This window comes from Apteryx mantelli, chromosome 6 (genome assembly GCF_036417845.1).
Source record: "Apteryx mantelli isolate bAptMan1 chromosome 6, bAptMan1.hap1, whole genome shotgun sequence".
NCBI lineage: Eukaryota > Metazoa > Chordata > Aves > Apterygiformes > Apterygidae > Apteryx > Apteryx mantelli.
The window spans coordinates 15,141,420-15,148,470 of NC_089983.1; the positions used below are offsets into that span (position 1 = coordinate 15,141,420).

Here is a 7,051-nt window from a genome sequence, read left to right on the forward strand (position 1 = left end):
TAGACCCTCTCATTCAAATTTCAGTATGATTCTGTCAAATCTAAAAAAGTCAACTATCACATTTTTTTCCACTGCATAATTAAAAAATAATGGGACTTGCTCCATCTGTTTCAGTGGATTTGTCAAAATTTGGGATGCTTCTGCTTTTCCAACCAGAACTGAGAATAATTCTGCTCATGACAAATATTAAGAACTCAGTGTAATTCGCAAAGGTGATTTATTTTTATTCTCATTAAAACTTACACTTTTTCTTACAAATTAAGAAATGCTGCAAACCCTTCAAACGGACTACGATTTACTGGCTGAAAATGCATAACACCACAGTGGAGTCTAACTTGTATTGTCTTCCTCAGTGAGGTATTCTGTGTCACTTACATATAGGCTCCTTCCCAGAAAATTCCACTCTGGAAGGCTGTGTTTTACCTTTATTAATCAAAGAACAATAAGCAGTCTATACCATTTTGGAAAAAAAAAAAGTATACATGTTAAAAATACTGTTCATAAAGGCAATTCTCTTGTCTTCTTCAAATAAATTTTGATTTACTTTTAAAACTTCTTTTATTTTTTACTTTATAGACTGGGGAATCCAGAAAATCTGTATCTGTAAACTGATCTCCACGCCTTAATTTGCTGTAAACAAAAGAAATAAAACAACCGTAATGGGTGAACGCCTACAGCAACTACCTATGTCATTATAATAACAATTCCAAATGATAAATACTATCAATGAAAGCTTGATACACAAAAGTTAAGTCTATGAAAAACAAATATGTCCGAAATAGCAAGACACAAACAAAAATTATTTTCCAAAAATAATGCTAAAAATCATACTCTTTTTTATGTGACACATATCAATTAATATATGAGTAATTGTAACTTACTCCTCTAAGGCAAAACACAAAAATGATTTAAACCAAAGGCCTAATAGCATCCATTCAGGACAGTATATTTGAAAGTAAAATATAAAGAAGAGACAGTATCTAAAATCTCAAGTGAAATCCAAAAGTATTTTCTGTTATTAGCTTATTGTCTCTCTCCAGAAATACAGAACTTAATCACTGTGGGGTCTAACAGGAGAATGTGTAAATATCATAATATCATAACATTATTTTAGTATCCAATTAAGATTAGTAAAAGAAAAATGTAACTCTAATCCTTCTGCATTTCTTTTACAAACTTTATGGCATAAATATCTCTAAAATGTTAGAAAACAATAGAATGAAAAGACACTTTCTTTGCTACTCTTTGCTCCTGTTTGTCCTCAGTCTCATTGCTGCTATTAATTGTTTGCTTACTTAGGTAAACAAAAATATTTTTGGGGTGCATGAGAACAGCAGGCTAATTTTTTTCAGTTCATGGGTTTATTTTCTTCTTATTATAAGGAAATATTGATAATGTCTAACTCATGAATATGTACTCTACTAATGCATATATACACACAGCTGAATTTTTTCTTAAATTAATATTATTTTTTTCTTATCATTATAACAGAAAGGTCTCAGAATATTTTCAGAAATAATCAACCTAAAGGTCCATCAGGATTTAGGCCTACTCTACTCCACACAAGTGCAAATACATTAATTTTCTTTTGCAAGTTTTTGACTTTAAAATCCTCTTTAAAATTTTAATAGCTATTACATAATTTCTGTCCTGTCTTCTTAACAAATTTGGAAAGCCTGATTTGCGTCACTGAATTTGGTAAGAACACTGCAAGGTAAATAACTAATTATCAAATTAATATATTTGAAATTCAGATGATTTCTTATATTAGTTGTAGTTAGTTGAAGCGAAACCATTGGATTCCATAATATTACTACAAAAATTGTCTTGCCATTTGACAAGATTATAAGGATATTATTATAGTAAAAAGTTTACATCTGAGTACAACATTTGCAAATGTACATCCCCTAAACGGTTTATGACATATTAAACATTAAGAATTCACAATTATTCACCACTAGTATAAAATATTAGAATAAATTATAAACTGTATTTTAGCTTTTAGGACTGAAGAATGCCATCTTACTTTGGCACTGGGAATCCTGTCATAATAACAGGAAACATTTTACATCAATATTGAGGTATGTTTCCAATTGAGTTTACAGAAGAAACAGTCCAACTGATGAAGATTTTTTTTTAATAGAAAATCTTTATTAGAGATAGTTCCATACTACAAAACAAACAAACAAACAAACAACCCCCCTCCCCCCCAAAAAAAACTCATTTACTTACACCTACCTGTTTAATTTGGGTTCTTTGTAGCAAATAGCGGTTCTTCCTCGTCTAGCTCGTGCTGCTGAGTTTTCTTCTAAAGTTTTGGGGGATTTAGGTAAGGAAACCTGAGAATGTATACTGGTATTTGTCAGATCTTGCAAAGCCTTTCTCCCTGTGAATACAGTAGTTTATATACTTTATTTTAAATATTTTCTGAATCATTAAGTAAATTTTCAATTCATAATTATTTTTAATTAATATTTGTTAATTCAATCAATTGGTTACTGCTCCTAATCTAAAGATGTTCATCAAACGATGGAATAGGTGAGCAAAAACAAATGTCATTACAGCAGCTTTCACCTATCCTAGTTTGAGCTGTCTGAGGACTGCTATGGCTCTTGGGGCAGTCTAAGAAAGCTTCAGAAGTACTGGAAATTGAAGCTAGCTATTTAAGGCTCCCAAAAGCTGTTGTTACAGTCAGAAAAAAGTAAAACTTCAAACAGGTCCTGGCCTTAAATGCAGGGGGATGGCATACATTTGTAATTCGAAGATTTAATCTGTACAAGGCAGTTCCCTAGGACCACATTTTCCAACTTTATGACAATTCTGTGAGAAATGAACCTAGCAAGGTGATTAAGTGAGCCCCCATATTTTTAAATCTACATACTATGAAGCTATTTACAATGTCTCATATTTTGAATCACAGAACATGTCAAAGAGAAATACTGTATCTAAAAATTAGCCAGCCTTGGTAAAAGCAGCACTATTTGTGCTAACTTTCTGTAAACTTTTGAGTTTTTAAGACCGATTCAGAATGCTAAACTAAATATCACTACTTAATTTGGAGAAAAATACTTTCAGTAGTTTGTGATAGATACTGAAATTATTACTTTAATCCACATTTCAAAAGATTCTAAACCATTCATAGATTATAGTCTTTCTGAGAAGCACTGAGATTCAATGCAGTGCATAATCAAAAATGAAATAAATATACCCTTAATCTGGATCCCGTAAAAGTTCTTCCGAGAATGCATATTCCTCACTGATACAGATCGGTTTTAGATTCCATGCATCCAGATAAGAACACTTTGGATGTAGCTTTGCAATAGAATTAAAATTAAAACTCTCTTATATTCATTTCCTGAGTTTGAAGTCTTTACTCACCTTAGATTCTGTGTGACAAAAGACATGTGCTATTTATCTCATAGAGGAGACTGATATTGGATAAATGACAAATTTTCTGTTATGCCTATCCTGAAACTAATAAATTATAACACTGAATGTTTATATGTTAAAGAAGTGAAGATCTTCTTTCTTTGCAATAACATCAATGTCTTGCACACTCCTAACTAATGGTCAAACTGATAGTGCTAAATTACCATCACTCTGTAACAGAATTCAGTGCTGAAATCAGGTAAAATATCTTAGTGGAGAAGACTGTTCATTTTATAAATATTCCTCTGATTTACTGTTCTGTGTCTCTGCTTACCACATTTCAGAGGTTCTTCACTGGATTTTTGCTAACTTTACTTGTAAGTATACTAGGTGTATTAAAGTGACTTTGGGCTGCTTGCAGTAAGTCCCTCATGACTTATGAAGGCAAAAGGAAAAAAAGCATTATTTTTTGACAGAGTTCATTTTTTCCTTAAGGAAGAGCAGTGTCTGTTTCATTTAAATGAGAGGGGGCTCTTGATCATGAAACACCTCCCAACTCTGACTGTCTCATAAATCAGTCTTGACTTGGATGAGGTTTAAAGGGGAAGTAATTCTGACCCTAACTTCTTAAAACTTGAGGTCAGAGATCAGTTTATCTTCTTTTTGAGCAGTAAGTGTTCTGAGACATCTATGAGTCTGAATTATTTAAGAAAGCTGGATGCCTTTAAGCATGAACGTTTACATTCACACAGACCTAATTAGATAGAAGCTTCCATGCCAGGGGATTTTCAAGCTGTGTTTAAGCACAGCTCAAGGTAGTGAGGCAGAAGAGCTGGATTCATCAGAAAGCACTGCATTTCCTTGTTTCCTTTTAATTTAAGACACAAATTTGAATGCAGAATGAAAAATGAACTGGTTTTTGAACTATGCTTAAATGAATGAAGATCAGATAATTGCTTGCTTCTTTTTACGTCAATAATCTTTGATACTGCTGATCACAAGGCTTTATTAATTTCTCATGGAAGCTAATAAAATTATAGGATCTTATTTCTACCTTCAAAAGAAATCTAAACTGTGAAGAAGCAACCACTAACTACCAAGAGTAGTATCTTGCACAGTGTTCTAATTCTGCCAGTATTCCTATTCTGTGGTCCTGTAAAACAGGAGATTATTTGGCTATAATGTCATAGCATTCAAATGAAGCAAAAACAATATTAGACTAAAAGTTTGGGATTAAAGCTATCAATCTGAGCTAGGAAACTGACTCTAGCATAGATGTGTTATTCATACATTCCTTCACCACCTTTACAGTAATTTCACTGTATGATAAAATAATCCAAAGCTTATCTTCTAGACTATTGTAAAGTTTGATTTTTTTCTTAACTTAATATCTTATTTTAAAAAAAGGTTGTCATATGAAAGCATACTCATACACTCATAAGCAGATGCTACAGAAGACCTGCTTAAAATATCTTCTGTAAAGGCCTGAGAATTCCCATTGAATTACAGTGTTCCTAAAGAAATACAAATTAAATCTGTAAACCCAGTTAATTAAAACAACTCTTGCCTCTGTTCTCCATTTATGAAGGGAACAATGTAGTTCACTGATTTCCCCTTTGTATAAAAGCCCAAGTTATTGTATCTTTTTATTCCCAACTTTCTGAATTCTACCACTCTTTTGTAAAATTAGTACAGGCTCCAACTTTAACTGCTTCTCAAGAATGTAGACTGCTTGCATCTGCCTGGCTAAACATCATCCTAGAATATATTACAAAATAATAGGAATATTAAATACCACAACTTGAAAATACATCATGACTGATAATACGATAGAGGATATGAATAATGTTAGTGATTTTCTGTCTTACTTTTTTCCACTCCTATTTTAGCCAGTCTAATCAAAGAATAAGAATGGGGTCATATTCAGAGAAGGTACCTTACCGCTATTCCAGGCATTACCTAATTTAAAAAGCCCTTATTTTCTGTCTCCCATAAACTTACCATGACAAAGTGACAGAGACTTTTTATAAGTTTCTGTAGAAGTATGATCCAGTTTTTGCTCTGCTATTTCAGCATCCAGTGTTTTAGTATGATCATTTTTTCCACAGATTTCAGAGTTTTTCAGGATAGAGAAGTTCACTGAAACATTATGGTAATCAACAACTGGGAACTCCACATGGGGAAGACCTTCCTGAAAAAAGCTACCTGAACTTAATGGCATATTCTCAGAGCAGTCTACAGGTAAGAATTTTAAAAATTCTGATTTTTGAACTGTAGACTTTAAATTGCTCATAAAGGAACTTATCTCAGGCAGGACTTTCTGGTTGTCCAAAATATTCTGCTCCCCTTGGTCAACATTCCTGAAATCCTTTTCTTCTGGTCTGATCTCAGTAAAATCAGAAATGAAGCTCCCTTGGTTCTTTACCTGATCATCAGGAGAATTAATAAGGTAAGGCTTTTTATGTGCCACTGATGAGGAATCTACCTCTTTCTTTAACATGTCAGTACTGTCATCAGCCACCTGTTTTGTGGAGGAACTAGCTTGCAGTGTATTCATAGCTACACCATTCTGAGAATCTAAAGCTCCTTGTACTTGCTGTGTTTTAGCTATTTTATTACCATGGACAACATCTGTGCACAATGCATTCTTATTTTTTAACCCTTCAGTTCTACGAAGTGTGAATTGCTTAAGGTTTTCTGTTGGTATTATACATGCTTTCCGGCTAGCTTTTGCTAATGTATGTTTAAATCTGCCTGATGAAACATTATTATTCCTTCGGTCTATTTTCTGAATAACTTTATGAACATTACCACTTTCAGTTTCTCCACTTCGTCTGTAACTACATTTTTGGTTGTAATTTTTCTTTATAATATTCTTCTGCTCTTCTCTTCTCTTCCAGTCACGTTGGCATACCTCTGTTTGAGATTTTTTTGAACCATATTCTCTATACTGTCCATTTTCCTCTCTACAATATTTTGTTGCGTTCTTTTTAGAAGGGTTCTGAAAGGCTTTCCTGTTCATTTCTGGGCTGATACGTTTCTCATTTGTATGTAGAAAGTCCTGCTGTAAAGACAATGCATTAGAGGTGTTATCCTGGAATGGAAAACTTTCAGCACAATAAACTTCAGGTGAGATCTTATTATTAGAAGTGTTAGAGTCTGATTTTTGTATTTTGTTTTCCACATCTTCAAACCTTTCTGGGAAAGTTTCTTGATTTGTCTCCTGTTCTTGTTTCCTTGGATTCACTAGGTTAACCAAGTATGTCCTCCTAGTATCTTTAGCTTTACTTGGGCAATCCTGTGCTCGATAATATTTGCTGGTATTTTTTAAACTCGGTTTCTCTAAGGAATTCCCTGTAGGTAGCTGTTCTGTCTGATTTTGGAATATTTGAGTTCCTGAGTCATTAATTTTTGAATCTGTACTACTGTCAGTCTTAGGGTACCTTTCTTCTGCATATGAATTTGAACTTACTTTAGGCTTGCTTTTAGTTTTCTCTTTAGAATATTTTACTCTTCTGAAATTTGCTGATATTTTATCAGAATTGGCATTACTATTTTTATTTTGATGTAGTTTATCTTTATCTTTTGATGTAACTGTGAGTAGTTCACCTACATCACTGACAGTCAACTCCATATCAGCATCATAAACAGTTTCTTCAGGTTTAATCTTGTCCACAGGAAT

At 33.0% G+C, this 7,051-nt stretch overlaps 1 non-coding gene across 1 annotated transcript; it reads right to left on the bottom strand.

Annotated features, from left to right (window-relative positions):
* Nucleotides 1-246: 246 nt before the first annotated feature.
* LOC106492351 (uncharacterized) lies at nucleotides 247-6,456 on the bottom strand. Its single transcript, XR_010884493.1, has 3 exons — nucleotides 6,181-6,456; nucleotides 2,239-2,386; nucleotides 247-630 (listed from the first exon to the last, which is right to left on the bottom strand). It is a non-coding gene; the product is annotated as an uncharacterized protein (transcript).
* Between the last annotated feature and the right edge of the window lie 595 nt (nucleotides 6,457-7,051).